Source organism: Petaurus breviceps, unplaced genomic scaffold (assembly GCF_028583685.1).
Source record: "Petaurus breviceps papuanus isolate PSGF00001 unplaced genomic scaffold, PetGlider_PUasm1.0 76, whole genome shotgun sequence".
Taxonomy (NCBI): domain Eukaryota; kingdom Metazoa; phylum Chordata; class Mammalia; order Diprotodontia; family Petauridae; genus Petaurus; species Petaurus breviceps.
The window spans coordinates 4,247,905-4,264,492 of NW_027186473.1; the positions used below are offsets into that span (position 1 = coordinate 4,247,905).

The 16,588-nt window shown below is 35.7% G+C and overlaps 1 protein-coding gene across 2 annotated transcripts in view; it reads right to left on the bottom strand.

Moving 5' to 3' along the window:
* KCTD8 (potassium channel tetramerization domain containing 8) overlaps window positions 1-16,588 on the bottom strand; it is a 314,322-nt gene that overhangs the window by 144,913 nt on the left and 152,821 nt on the right. The window lies entirely within an intron of this gene.

A 16,588-nucleotide genomic window follows, 5' to 3' on the forward strand; every position in this document is an offset into this window, starting at 1 on the left:
TAGTCTATGCTGTGTTGTGTTGAGGAGAGATCCCTGACCTTGGCATCAGAAGGGTTAGAGGTTCAGCCCTGTCACTGGACAAGTCACTCACTTGAATCTCAGCCTCCTTATCTAGAAAATAATGATTTTTGCTTTATTCACCAGGTATTGGTCATGAGAAAAAATGCATTTTCTTTGTAAACACTGTGTAAATGTGAGCTTTATAGGTTTCTTCATAAATGGATGTTAAGTTCATTTAAGTTTTCATGATAGATACTAATATGTAAATAACATTTTTTCAACAATATTTTGAGTATCAGTATCAAAGGAGGAATAAGATGGGCAGATATATATTCACCAAAGGTGTTCACCAGTACCATTCATCCAATCAGTCGACATGCATTTAATAGACAATTATATTCCAATTACTGTACTAGGTATTTTAGATACAAAGACAAACAAAAATCCTCTGCCTCAGAGAGCTTAGGTTTATTAAGGATATGCTACCTGGTGTTCCAATAGGAGAGAAAACTCCTATAAATTAAGATCTATAAATGAGATTCTACCAATGTCTTAATTTGTAGACAATTGTGTATCGAGTCAAGTGAGCTCCTTGAGAGAAGGAATCACTTCTTTGTATGTGTGTGTGTGTGTGTGTATTCCCCAGTATCTAGCACAGTGTTAACATAAAATAGGTGTTCAGTAAATTATTTTTGATCCTTGGAACACAGTGAGGCCTCCTCAAAGAGACCTATGACCACTAAGCATTAGCCTAGCCAACTACCAGGCCAAGACAGTGCAGATGACTAGCACTCGCCATAATAATAATCATAATAATATATAGCTTTTATTGATATATAAAACATATTTAAGTTTCAAAATGTGTTTTACATATGCTATCTAATTTGATACTCACAGCAACCCTATGAAGTAGGTTTTAACTCATACATTTTATTATTAGGCCTATTTTACAGCTCAAAAAACTGAGGCTGAAAAGTTAACTTGCCTAGCATTCTGTAGATAGTAAGTGCCTGAGTCTGGATTTCATTTCAGGTCTTCTTGACTCTGAGACAGACCCTTTTTCACTATCCCACCTTACGGTTTCATATTGTTCAGATATTCAATTGGATGGGCATTTGATTTAGCAAGTCCACCAGTATGAGTATCTTAGACACTGAAAATGGAAAATGAGCCGAAATGAATAGAAGGAGACTTAGTCGGATCACATCTAGGAAACTGTTTAGTACCTTTAAGGATTCGCAACTATTCATTGATATTTTAAAAAATTAAACAAATATTGTGGTGGTACTAAACAGCTGTGAATCATGGGACATAATTATCACAGAAGAAAAAATTCTAAGTGATTCAAATGGAAATGGAAATATCAATTATATTTTGGTTTAAGCATATTACCAACAATGCCATACAGGTTCATAGATCTAGAAGTCTCATCTCATCCAGTCTACTCTCCCTGGGACTTCCACATACACATTTTAAAAATGAGGAAATTAGGCGCCAGGCCTGGCTGGCTGTGGGGGAGTCAAATGATTATCCAAAAACACAGAAGTACTAAGTATCAAAAGTAGAATTTGAGCCCAGGTCCTCTGTCTTCAGAGCCAATGTTCTTCCCAGTGTGCCTTTCATGAGATAATTACAAAATATATTATCGAGGATATGTGTGAAAAAAAAATGTGGACAAATCATGCATGGAGAGTGAAAGATAACAGTGAGCTCAACTGCTTCATCTGTATGTACAGAATCACAAAAGACCCAGAGTAAGGTTTCTAGTGCTTTGAGTAGGTCTATTATGGAGGAGATACTCTCTTATCCACAGACATGGATAAGAATAATTTGATGAGGTTTGGATGAGTAGTCTCTCTACATTCATGAAGGGTATGAAATATATCAGTGATGTCACAGATGCATTGAAATTTTAAACGAGTCTCTATTAGCTGCCCAAAGTCTCCTGCCTAACTGACATCTGCCTAACTCTAAAACAGTGATCATAGGGTCTCTGTATCTTATTCTCCTACTAGACTGAAAACTCAACGATACAAAATGTTATTACACAAAATTTGTGTCTCGCCCAAGTACATACCAGTGTCCTGAAATATAGATGCTTAATACAATTTTGTCAGATGATGTTGTAATCAAATGCATAGGTAAATGAAAAAAGAACATATTTTGCTTTAAATTCTCAAGGACACACATGAGAGGTGGAATTAAGGTTGTGCAGTGAAGATAGCATTTTGCCAAGCTCTTCCAAAACACTCCCTCCACATCAACCTAAAAAAACATGCCAAACTGAATTCTAGAAAGGAAAGATAATTTAAAAAAAAATTTTTTTTCTAGCCCAGGGGAATTTAGGAAGACAGAAAGAGAGGTCTGCTGGCTATGAATCTGATACAGCAGGAGCAACACTAAGTGTGGTCTGTGGCAGTAGCACCAAGAGCAGCCCAGAATGCAGGGGTGATAAGGGCACTGAATATTTGCTTAAAAAGAGATCCTAGAGGACTTCTATGTCAGTGCTGATATAGGAATGGGTGTCTAATGGAAGCTGTGTCACCCATTACCTGGGTTTCAGGTCACAGTTCCAGGGTGAGGAGAGGAGTAGTCACACTCATGATGGAGCAGGGGACATATCTGGGTAAGACCAGAACACAGACCAGGAGGGCAATGACCACCCCTCTCTACAAATCGTAATACCTTGGAACACAAAAAACTTACAGTCCCACCCCCACCCCCAATCTGTGAAACCAGCAGAAAAAATAAAAAACAAAAGCTCAAGCCTGTCATCTCCTGCCACCCCCAAATGTGAGTGAGCAGAACTAAACATTTACATAAAGAAGTAGACTAAAAACATTAGCAAGCAAGGAAAGAACCTGACCAGAAAGAGCCACTATGGTGACAAGGAAGTTCAAAACACAAATACAGAAAAACAAACTATGAATTAAAAAAATCTACAAAGCCTCAAAGAAAAATGCAAAAGATTACACACGAAACCAACAAGAATTCTTAGAAAAGTTTTTTAAAGTTTTTTTTTAAAGAACAAAAAGCAATTTAAAAAGACAAATAAGAGAAGTTGAGGAAAATCTAAAATGAAATGAGAGCCCTGAAAAAAAGATATGAAAAGAGAATTAGCCCCTTTTTAAAATAGGCAACAAAAATACTGAGGAAAAGAACTTCTTAAAGGCAGAACTGAGTGGCAAAAGAGGTATAAATGTGTTTCCTGAAGAAAATAAGTCCAAAAAATTTAGAATTTGTCAAGCAGAAGCTAATGACTCCATAAGATATTTAAAAAGTCCAAAGACTGAAAAAGTAGCAGAAAATGTGAGATATCCCATAAGAAAAATAACTGACCTAGAAAATAAAGGGGAGATCATGTAAGAATTGAACTCTCTAGGTAAGAGACTCTTGATCTTACACCATTGACCACTGCAGCATGAAGTCTTTGGATGCCTCCTTAGAATAATGTTTTTAAAGGAATAAAATAAAATACATAAAATTACAAAGGAAACAAAGTTAGGGAATATAAAGATGGATTTTTCCTTTTCAAATTCATGGAATCCCTGAAATTTATCTATGGATGCCTTGAGGAGGATTCCTAGGTTAATCCCTGTGCTACATCATCTTCTGTAGTGAACATGATTTTTTTGTTCTTTCATTTTTCACATGGTATATGTATGTCCAACCTGTTGCCTAGTCCTGTCAATTGGAGCATGTCATATATCTCCCTTTCTGTCCTCTAACACTGCCACCACGGTAACACAGGCCTTCATTACTTCAGACTTAGACTGTTGAAGTGGCCTGTTGGTTAACTCCCTTCCCAGCTCTTTCTCCATTCTAGTCCATTCTCTACCAGTTGTAAATTTGATCTTCCTAAAGCACAGGTCTGACATGGTCACCCACCTACTCAATAAACGTCAGGGATTCCTTATCACCTCTAGGATCAGAAATAAAATCTTTTGTCTTTTAAGGTCTTTCCTAATTTTGTTTCATCCTGGTTTTCAGCCTTCTTACACTTTACCCCCTCCCACATACTTTGAGATTCAATGACATTGACCTTACTGTTCCTTGCACAGAATATGCCATCTCTCTACTGCAAACATTTTCATTGACTGATCTCCATGCCTAAAAGTCTCTCCCTCCTTACCTCTCAGCTAAAGTCTCACCTTCTATAAGAAACCTTTTAGAGCTATTCTATCTCAGTACCTTCCCTCTACGTATTATTCCCAGTTTACCCTACAGATAGCTTGTGGATACTTGTTGGTTGTTTTTTCTTTTTTTTCACGTTGTCTTCCCTATTAGACTGTGAGTACCTTGAGAGCAGGGACTGCCTTTTACCTTTCTTTGTGTCCCCAACATTTAACACAATACCTGGTACACAGGAGGTACTTAAGGCTTTTTGACTGAATGAATGATATTAATGCATGGTTATGGTGTTGAGGAGAAATATGCTGTGAGAAAAGTGAATAATAATAAATGAAAATAAATGGGGAAAGGGCATATTATAAATATGCACATATTTCCTATAAAGGACCCATCCTCTACATTGTCCATTGTAGCTAATCTTAAAAGTATTCAAAGTAGACTCAAATATGGGAAGATAACAATTAAGTTCAACACATTTCTTCAGTACCTACTGTGTGACAAGTACAGTGAGCAGGTTGTATAATAAAAGAGGGTAGCAAAAATATTCACTAAAACAAGAACTAAAAAAAAGAATTAAAATGGAACATGAGGAAATAAATCCTCAAGTTATGGTCATAAATCACCAACATTATAGTCATAAATTACCTGAGTAAGGAAATCACCCCCAAAGAGTACATTAATCCCCTTCTGAACAGGAGTGGCAGTGACTGAATACCCAATACCTGAAGGACAGAATTTTATTGAGAAATGCTTTTAATAATCTATTGACAAACTAAACTCGTTTCCCCAGATCAGCATTTAAAAACAAAGCAAAATGATTTAAAAAGCAATATTAAAAAGGAAGGTGTTTGAATTCCCAAACTGATAGCAACTTCAATATTAAGTTTGTACAATAACTCTGATCCAACCTTTTACATGATTAGAAGCCTCTTTGACTGATTTATAATCATGTTATCCCTAGCTGCCATCATATTCTAGACATTCATGAAAATCTTTCAACTTCATTTAATTTTCTTTTACTCCAAAGATGTTCTGCAATTCAATTTAAGTATGTCCTGCAATTTTATAGCTGTAATAGCAAGGGGCTAACACAGTTATGATTTTTAAAACAAGATAGATGAAGAGTTTCATCTATTTGTTTCTATCTTCTCCATTTCAACATTATAGATAAATGGCATTCTGAAGTAGACATTTGGAGATCTCATTGTTACTATATTTATTTCACAGACAACAGGAAGAGTTGTCAGAAAGATCTTAGGCCACCAGGAGTAACCAATTTTCTTTTGTGCTTTCAATTCATATTTAGAATATAAATTGTTCAAGATTTCCAAGTCCTTCCACCAGCTCTTCAAAAATAAAAGGAGATTAGAGATAGCACTTTCCATTCCTCTTAAATAAAGTGCCAATACTGTGTATGCAGTGTTGTTCAACTGTTTTGATTGTATCTGACTCTTTGTGACCCTATTCAGGGTTTTCTTAGCAAAGATACTGGAGTGGTTTGCCATTCCCTTTTCCAACTCATTTTAAAGATGAGGAATTGAAGCAAACAGGGTTAGGTGACTTGCCCAGGGTTATACAGCTAGGAGTTATATGAGGCCAGACTTGAACTCAGGAAGATATATCCTCCAGACTGCAGGTCTGGGTTCTATAGCAAAGGGAGGTTATATAATAGATGATTAACAAAAAAAAAGCAGTATATACTGAATTCAAATCGATCCCAGCTTTTTGAGGCTTCTAGGTTTCTAATGACTCTTTTTTATTTAAATTTTGTGGATTTTGTTGTCAAACCAATATAGTTTTCTGCAGGCTAATGAAAAACTTTGTAATGCATCCTCAAGTTTACATGGAGAACTGTGTGATTAATTCAGCATTTATCATACTAAAGGGAGAGATGTAAATTATCCTATCCAATAGTGATGCAGTGGGAAATATTGGATTTGGAATTAGAAAAACCATATTTGAATGCCACATCTACTCTTTACTACTTTTTGTGACTTACTAAATCCCTTTGCCTTCTTAGGCTTCCCTCATGCCCTCTGTAAAACAAGGAAGGAATTGGACTAGATGACCTCTTCAGTCTCTAAAACTATTGTCCTGGTTGAAGAACGGCTGAAGATCTTAGTCCACATTCCACCCCAATTTTTGACTACCTGATCATCTTGGATGATTCATTTAGCTTTCTTGTACCTGTTTCCTCATCTATAGAATGAATCAGTTGCACAAGATTATCTCTGGGGCACCTTCCAGTTTCTGAATCTATGATCCTATAAACTACTAGTGAATTTCATCATTTTATGGTTACATTGAAAATACAGAATTTCTGAAATAAAATATAAGACAATTTTAAGCTTTTAAAATAAAACAGTGTTTTCAGCTCTCTCTCCTGATGCATCATAAGTTGTGATGTCATTAACTGCATTCAAAGGGGGGAAAATGGCTAGCAGTCAGAGACTTTTCAACTCAACCATACCATAAAAATTTAAACTACTGAGATCTTTAAGTTTTATCACTCTCAGTAAAAACATTAATTGGGCTATACAGAAAATTGTTCAGAATGATGAATAAAGCAGAGAAATACCATAGTACAATTAGATAACTAGCAATTTGCGAGAACATTGCAGTTATAGTCCAGAGGAAGATATTTTTCATTGTTAAGTCTTCCTTTAAAAGTCTATAAATTTCTCATTTAATCACAGCCCTGATATTGTCTAAGGTTTTTTTTTTGTTGTTGTTGTTGTTTAAAAACTTTACTCTCTTTCTGGAGATAATAAAATAGGTAAGCCCTGATTAGATTATTTCTTTCCAAAATTATCAATTAACACTTAAAAAGTAATATCGGGGCTGGTTCAGTCAAGATTCCATAACTCAATGAATTCTCCTCAGGATCACAGCCCAATGTTTCATCATTGGCCAAATTCTGTTTCTAGCCTCGTTGGCATTTAAATAATACATGAGTCAACAAGTATCTAAGACTTGACAACCTATTTTAAATGATTTCATACCAGATAGTGGTTAGAACTTTTCAAATAATTATAAATGGTGAGAATAAATTCTGGAAAGAGGCTTAGAGACCATCTAGTGTTATTACCTCATTTTAAAGGTGAAGAAACTGAGGCCCAAAGGAAAGAAATAATTTTCAAATAATAAACAGCTACCTAGGACTTAAATCTCTGTCTTTTGGCACCCAGTTCAGTATTCTTTCCACTATAGCATATACATTTTAAGGAAGCCAAAATTACAAATAACATGTGGCAGATATCTGAGGAAGAATATTTTACAATCATCCCTAGGAAAAGAAGACTCTTTCAACAAATAGTTATTATTCTCATTCACAACATATAATATTTTCTGGTTTGCAAATCATCTGTTCACCAAAAAAAGGGAGGTGAGCTGTCCAAGCATCAATATCAGTTTATAAATGAGAAAACCAATGCTAAGAAGACTGATGTTTACCCAAGGTCACTTTGCTATTAAGTGAAAAGGGGTTATGTAAATACCATAATACTAGACAGAGAATAACCTATCCGGGTATTAATCACCCACTGTCCAGCACAAAGGCACTTTGCTAAATGATAAATATAAGAAAAAGAAAGGATCTCTCTTCGAAGAGCTTTCAATCTAATGAGGGAAGACAATACATAAAAGAAAATGAAGCATGAAAGTGTGGATTTCTGAGCAAAGATACACAGCTTGGGGGTGGGGTCTTGATGGAGAAGTCAGATGTCCCACAATAGTGCAACCAGGTGAAAACTAAGATGTTCTGAGTTGAACTCCCTGCTTAAATGCACGTTTGGGGGTTCACGACTCCACCCTCCATTCAGAGGTTAGTGATGAGACTTAAGTGAAAGAGGGCAGTGCAAAGTCACGAGCCTCACTTAAATCTTGCATGTCATGGCATCCTCTATTTGGTGTCATGATCCTCTTTGAGAAGAAAGGACAAACAACCTCTGTGAATAGTAGGAACTTCCCCTTCGGGGACCCAACTAAAACTGGTCAGTTGGGCAACACAGGCCTCACCTCACAGGCATCCTCTGCCTCTTTTCTTACCTAGCCTTAACCACTGAATGGGTGTTATCTCAGTCAAACTGATACCTCTTAAAAACTAGCTTAAAAAGACCAAGGTCTCCTACTGCATCCGGTGTCATTTCCAGTCATGTTGATCTATATCTTTCCACTGGACCCAGATGGTTTTGAAGAAGAAAGTGAGGGTGGTCACCTTGCACAGCCCTTCCTCACTTAAATCCAATTCACTTGCATGTCATGGCATCATCTCCCTGATGTCATAGTCCTCTTGGAGAAGTAAGGACAAACAATAAGTGATGAGATGAAGTACCTAGATTGACGAGATCTGTCAGGATGATAACTTTTCCCAATAATGAGTTTCCTGGGCCAAGGTGAGGAAGTCAGAGATGTCCCAGAGTAGTATAGCCAGGTAAGAAATGAGGGGGTACTATGATCCATTTATTTATACCTAATACCAGTTGTTAGATCTCTTGCTTATGATCCTTATGGGATCAAATCAGATTCAGGAAGCTTCTATCTTTTCTAGGAAGTAGTGTCATATCCATAATGATTCTCAAGGTAGGAAACTCCCAGTGGCATAAGTTGCTTCTATTATTTCCTACATGACTTTCAAACTTTAGACTGGAATTGTATATCTTTTCCCAGAAAGCCACACTTCCATGCATTTTCATTTTCTTTTTTTTTCTTTTTTGAGGGTAATTGGGCTTAAGTGACTTGCCCAAGGTCACACGGCTAGCTTTTGTGTTAAGTGTCTGAGGCCGGATATGAACTCAGGTCCTCCTGACTCCAGGGCCAGTGCTCTATTCACTGTGCCACCTAGCTGCCCCAGACTTTTCATTTTCTTTTGTGTATTGTCTTCCCCCATTAGATTGAAAGCTCCTTGAAGACAGATTTTCTGAAGTTCAGGGTGCTGACTTTTCTCTCTGAAGGAAATGAATGATATATATGTTTGATTAAATTAAGATTGCTAATCCCTTTTGGATTGCTTTCCTTTAGAAAAGCAGATTAAAGAACCTGTGCTAGAGGCCATCCTGAGTATGCTAGAATGCTTGCTGTTACACTTGGTCTTTAGAAATAGGTTTGTGTATACCGAATGCCAGAAAGGTGTGTTTTATCTATGCTCAATGAAATCTTTCAATAAATAATGTACCTAGTGTGCAAAGCTAATAGGAACACAAAGATAATTTTAATGGATATTTTCCTGGCTAAAAGAACCTTAGATTTTGTTGCTTGGTTCTTCAATACTTCAAAGATCTGTCCTTTCATCAGTGTGGATATTCTTCTGCTAAGGAGCAGATAACCTTCCCCACTCATGCCTCAGTATATGATTTTATGAGTTGCTAGAGCCAAAATAAGTCATCATCTTCTGATAGTGAGCCTTTCCAAATTTAGTTAAGCCACACATTTAGGAGCAGAGACATAAGCTGTGGCTAGGAGCATCCATGCCAAAGTCACTTTTACCTGTCAGAAATTTCGTTCTATTTTCGTTTTTTAAATTATTTTTCCAATTACTTGTAGAAATAATTTTAACATTTTTAAGATTTTGACTTCCAAATTCCCTTCTTCTTTCCTTGCCCTCCCCCTCATTGAGAAGGCAATTTGATATAGGTTATACATATGCATCATGCAAAACATATTTCCATATTAGTCATGTAATAAAAAGAAATACAGACCAAAAAAAAAGAAAAGAAAGCCAAAAAAATATGATTCTATCTACATTCACATTCCATCAGCTCTTTCTCTAGAGAGGGATAGGATTTTTCATAAGTCCAATTTCATTCTATTTTCATAACCTTTGAGAACTCAGAATAATCACCATACTATGATGAGGCATCAGACCCTTAATAGTATTAGCAGTAGCTTGCCTTTTCTCCTTAGGTATTTGATAAATGAGTTATGGGATTTTTTGAACTGATTTGTCATCTTGCATATTTCTGTGATTTTCTATTTTTTCACTCTGAGTTTTAGAAAGGTTTGATACTGGAGGATGAGAAGATATATATCTGCTTTCTCATATGTGCACTCAGATTCCATTTTTATTTCCCCCATAAACTCAATTCTTATTTATATATAGTAACACCTTAATTCTGCCTGACTGGGAAATATGGAGAAGTGAACAATATATTATAGATGCCTAGATGTTAAAGCTATTGATTCAAGCTACATCATCATTGGGGATGGTATGGGAGCCAAAGACAGGGTCATTTTATTCACAGCAGATAAAATGTCTACAGTAATAGATTGGGAATAGAAATGAGAGAAAAGAACAGGCAGAGAATATGGAAGACTCACTGAGGAGAAAGTTACATGAAAAGGAGCAAGGGGAAGGATGAAGAATATGATAAGAGGGTCAACATAAGGTGATGAGAACTGAACAGAAAAAAAGGGAAGACTAAGAAGTTGAAGTTTTGGAAAAAGCTTAATTTGAGATGGTGTCCAACTGGGTTACAAAAATATCGGGAATATGCTAAAGAAAAATGACTATAACAATAAAATAAAAAAGACTGACCATATATGTTTTGTGCAGAAAAGGGGAAGGAGAGTGGAAAGGAAATAAAGGAAAGAACAAGAAGAGAAAGGAAAGGATGACATTCCTTGTGCAGTTTTTTTTTCAATATGGAAGCAACTACAGCTAAGGCAACTTCATCACACTTGAAAAATAATGGCAAATTATTTTTACACAAATACATTTGAGACAAAACTTTTAAATGTTACTCCTCTGAGACAGGCAAGTTATGGTAGATTTACATTTTAAATTAGACATTTGATATCTTAACAAAAATGAAGCAAATGATACAAATATCCAATAGTTTCAGGTCTATCATTAACTCTGTGAAAAGCAGGTCTCTCCTTTTAGTTGATTTGTAATAAACCTACTTGCTTCCCATGGATCAGAGCCCCAGTTGAGCACTGGATTATAAAAACACATATGGAGTCCTCAGGACATCGTCATTTCTGACTGGGAAGGGTTATCCTTGTAAGCCATCTTTTCAGTGTTACCAAAACTTTTTACCTTCAATGACGTCAACAAGGGGAAGCAGCTATGGGCAGTGGATAGTGTTAGACCTATCCTGGAGTAAAGAAGGCCTGCATTCTACATGCCACATTAGGTTAGAAGACCTCAGGTAAGTATAAAATTTCTCTGAGTCTGTTTCCTCATGTATAAAATAGAAACAAGAATACACAAACCATTTCCACCTCACAATGGTGTTGTGAGGACTTAAATGAGACTACTTACTGTATGAAAAGCACTTTGTGAACTTTAAGTGCTTTGTATAAATAGTACTCATTATGATAACCTTTGTGCATCATTGTTAACAATATTCTTCCACCATCTCATACTGTTTTCTCCTCCCCCTCCCCTTCCTGAGCAGAATCTATTCACTCTCTACCCGAGTTGTTTGATTAGCATCAGGAAGACACATTTAATACTACCAAATGGCATGGTTTCAAGGGCTGTTGTCAATTTGTTTTTCGAAACAAACACTCAGTAAAGATTTCCAGCATTTCCTGAAATTGCAAAGATTCGTTCTGGAATGCATTTCTTTATCGGTCCTTTGAAAACAACATGAGGTGAGGTTTCACACATTTTGGTGGTGTATCACATCACTATAAAATAAATCCCATCCAATAAAACATATTTATGGCATGCTAGTATAATTACATACTTAGAGTGCTCTGCTTGAATTAATTTTCAGGGAAGCTTTGGAAATAGAAATAGCTAGAACTCACAACAGTAAAGCAGGAGTTGTATAATAGACAAATTTTAAAAATGTTAATGAGGCTGCAAGGAAGTATTATGTAAGGGTGGATTAGGGAGAATGTAGAAGAAAACAAGCTCAGATTCACTCTCCAGTCTCCATTTGATACAGGAGAAAAAGGAATAGAAAAACTCTGTCCCTCTATCTGTAGACCCTCGTTGTCCTGTCTCAGAATGTATGTAACACAGCGTATGTATGTAACACAGAATGTAGGACACCTACAGGGAAGAATGCTGCCTTAATATTATCCAATAAATTATTCACCGTAATTTTTCCTTCAAAGTTCATTGTATTGACTTTTCCCAAGAGTGCCTGTTATCCCTCAGAACTGTGCTTAATTGTTTGTGAGGAATGATGATTGCTTTGCTATTGTTCCCATGTTATTGCAGGCATGCTCAGCTTCTATGGGCTTGAATTTCTGCAGCAATGTCAAATTACAAAAAGCAGAGTACATTATGAACTTCCAATCTCTCACTTCAAGTAATCTGGTGGACACTGAGGACTCAACAAGTCTTACATAATTAATCACCTTTAGCCCTTACATAAATAAAATTCAGTCAAATAACATATTCACATTCAATACAACATATCCAAATTACTCCTAACCTATATCAGGGATGAATGTATTTATGCCCTGGAGATAAGAATTGCTGCAAAAGTTATATATTTGCAGAGAGAGTAGCCAAGAAAGTAGAGAAAAGACTTTTGGCATCAAAGACTGACCAGCAGCTGTCCTAAATCTCCAATGTGAAGTTTCTGCTTCCAGAGAAACATTGTAGTGAAGAGAATGCTCACTTTATTTCCTATACTGTGAGACATGCTGAAGCATAGAAGATCTAAGTGCCCAGAGATTGTTGTGCTGAAAGAAGCAAGACAAGAGACCCCCGAGAGTAAAATTTGGAAGTGGATTTTATTTTCTGCAGGACTGTTCCGGGTCAGGCCCAAATAGAACAGTGAGTTGAACGGACAATGTGTCGGCTTTTAAAGGGATACCACATGGCCAAGGGTTACATATTACACAAGCAGAAACTTGCAGAGGCCAAGAACAGTGATTGGTCAGTACACACCTTGAAATTCCCCCCAGTGCCAAGTCACCCTGACCTGGAAGCCCTCCCACCTCCGTAGAGGTGGGCTGACTAGGTAAAGATGGAGATTGGTGGGGGAAGGGACAGGAAGAATGGGGTCATGCTCTTCAGGGAATTTACCCTAGGCTAAATTCCTACTCATAGATCCCTTGGGGGCGGGGTCATTCACAGCAAGATGTCTGCCCAAATTGGGCACTAGGACTACTGAAGATGCTTAAAGATTGATCCAAAAGATATTCTAACTGCCTCCTTTGTTTTGTACATTATATTGCTAAATTCATAACCCAAGAGCCTTTGCAATTTTAACTCACACAAATTAATTATTTAATTTCCCTGCCTTTGCCAAAAGCACCATATATTTATCATGAAAATGACCACTTTTATTCATAAGAATTATACATAAAAGGGTTTGTGTTTGGACTAAAATTATCTGGGCTACTTATCTATACATCCCAGATTTATTGAGGAATTGTGAAGTTTCCCTTTGGTACTAAGCCAATATCCCTTTTTAGGCATTATAACTCTGTGACTGAAGCTAGTTAATTTAACTGAATTGAGATCAACAGTCAAGTTGCATAAATTTCTTAGGCCCACACACATTTACATCAGTTTGAAGTCAGAGCAAACTTTTCCTCCCCCTTGTATCTTTCTAGGTGGATAAGATTAATGCCCCTTTACTCTTCTATTTTTTTTTCTTTCACAAACAAGTTTTGTTTTTCCTCCTCTGCCTTCTCACCTACCTGTTTCATAATTAAATTACTTCCCTTTCTCTCTTCCTCCCCCCAAGATTACTTAGTATGAATGACTATGGTAGAATGCACTATCGGCTTTTTTCTAATATATGAATACTTCTGTCAGGTGAAGTGATTCTCCAGAAAGACTCCCATGTGTGAGTTACAAGTATTATGATATAGAACTAAACTGCCACTAATTCTCCTATCCTTTATTTTTACAAATGAGAAAACTAATCTTGTTATGTAAAGTGTCATTTCTTCATCGACTCATCAGCTGCTTCTGACATGCTCCAGTTGGTTCCTAAGGTTGGAAATAAAATTACACAAGGATGAAAATGAAGACTGTTTTAGAACATTTTCAAGGAAGATTTGATCCTATAATGGGCTCTTTGCTGAAAGAAATGGTTTTTAATTTATGAGAAAATAAAAATTGCAGCTCAAGTAAATGATGCATAGAAAGTCACAGGTTAAAGGAATTCTGCATTTTACCTACAAAAAGTCTCAACCCTTTAGAATATCAAACTATAGGTACTATTTTTTTTAAGTCTAGTTTAGGAATGTTACCTGAAAATAACCGTGGGCAATTAAATCCACTCACCATAAAGATTGTGGTTTTTTTTTTCATTCTTCTTAAGCTCAGAATCCCAGATTATTTTTTTCAATGTATACATTAAAAAATAGTCTTCAGTAGATCTAGAAAAATGATTGAGTGACTGATTGTTCATGGCTAAATTGAAATATCTTTTTAAACCAAAAAAATCATATGTCAAAATAAAGTAAAAGAAAAATATCAAGAAGGGATGAAAGGAAAGAAATTTTCATGGGTTAAAAACTTCATCCTCCCCACAAAATTCCCTACAAAATAAAAGAATAAGCAAAAAGCAAAAGAAGAGCCAATATAATGAATACCTAGTATAAATGTGAAAAAGAGAAAAGCACCTAGGGGGACAGAAGAGTAATGCATATAATTCTATGAGTATCAACTATATCCCTAGATTCAAAACCAGGTCAACAACATTAACTTTCAAAGTGGTTAAAAACTCATTAAGATAGAAAAGAATTCCTAGAATTTGTAAAAACAAAAAAAAAAAAACAAATAAATTGAATGAAAAACATGAAATTAAATTGCTGGAAAATCTAGTAGAAATTCTTAATAAGGTTACCTGGTGAAGAAAATAGTAGCAATGGAAGACCAACATGCAGGGATATCAGAACAAACAAGAATTCTGCCCCCTCCAAAATAAGATTAACACAACAAGGAAAAAGACTTGAGATAGCTAAAAATCCAAAGCAACTGGGCTAAGGGACAGATTTCAGCAAGATAACACAAGAATTACTAGTCTCTCATAATGAAAAATGAAGTTGATACATTCCTTGAAACTATAGGAAATTATCCTGACATATTTAAAACTGAGGTCAAGGTATAAATTGGTAGAATCCATACAATTCATACATGGAAGAGCCAAAGTTTAATTCACCAAGAAATTCAGCAACCACAATCTGAAGCTTTACTATCGGAGACAGAAAACAAACATGTAGAAGATCGTACAAGGAAGACATCAGTAAGTCAATTCTCTCAAGATTAGTGAATGAAAAGATGAAAGAAAAACTTGAAATATTATGCAACAAAAAGTAATGAAAAATTTTTTGTATATATATACACACATATATACATATGCACGTGTATATGTACACATGCATATATGTCTGTATGTGTCCACATGTATATGTGTATATGAATATATGTTTGAGTCTGCATGCATATGCATATATGTGTGCCCATGTGTATAATAGATATACATGTACATACACACATTTAATATATATGTGTGTATATGCATATGTAAATAATACGTTCAAAAATTTAAAAATGGGGTGGCTAGGTGGCGAAGTGAATAGGGCACTGGCCTTGGAGTCAGGAGGACCTGAGTTCAAATCTAGCCTCAGACACTTAACATAAAAACTAGTCATGTGACCTTGGGCAGGTCACTTAACCCCAATTGCCCTCCAAAAAGCAAAAAACAAAAAAAAAATTTAAAAATATATGAATGAAGGTAAACTCAATTTAACAATTGTAATTCTGACTGCAAATGGATTTAACTCATCTAGAAAAATGAAAAGCGCATAAAAGATGTAAAATCACAATAGCATGTGATCCACAAGAAACATAATTAAAGCATTGGGATACATTCAGATTTAAAATGGGGGGCTTTTCTTTTACTTGTCTATTTATCCCAAGTGCTTAGAACTATTCATAAACACTTGCTGAATGACTATGTTACATATAATTTACTCATCTGTATCGATTAAATAAATTAAATAAAGAGAATTACACACTCAAATGTTCCTACACTGATAGCACAATAAATCTGAACCTTCATCCAAGAAAGAAAGAAAAGAAAGATTAAATTCATATATTTTCCTTACCCCATTTTAAAGTTTTCACCTTTTAGTACAGTTAATAAGAAGCATTCAGCTAAACTAACTCTTTAAGATTACCCTAAAATAATGGAAAGTCTTTGAATAAACATAAACACTGTAAAGGAGAAAATTGGTGTTGAATCTGAAAACCTATTTCAACTCTATATATACCATGTACACTCTAGGTTACTCATCTTCATAACACTTCTGTAGAGGAACTAAGTACATCTCCCTTTAAGGATTCTAGTGTTACTCCTTATAGATCAAGAATTATTCTCTAATGCCCCAACTGGTGGTGCTTTCCCTCCAAGATCATCAACTAAGAATCAGTTTAGTTAGCAGGCCTTAAGTAGCTTTTAGTAAAGTGGAATTTACTAAAAATACTAATGGTACAATAAGATATCCTCCCTACCCATAACCCCTGTAAATCTGG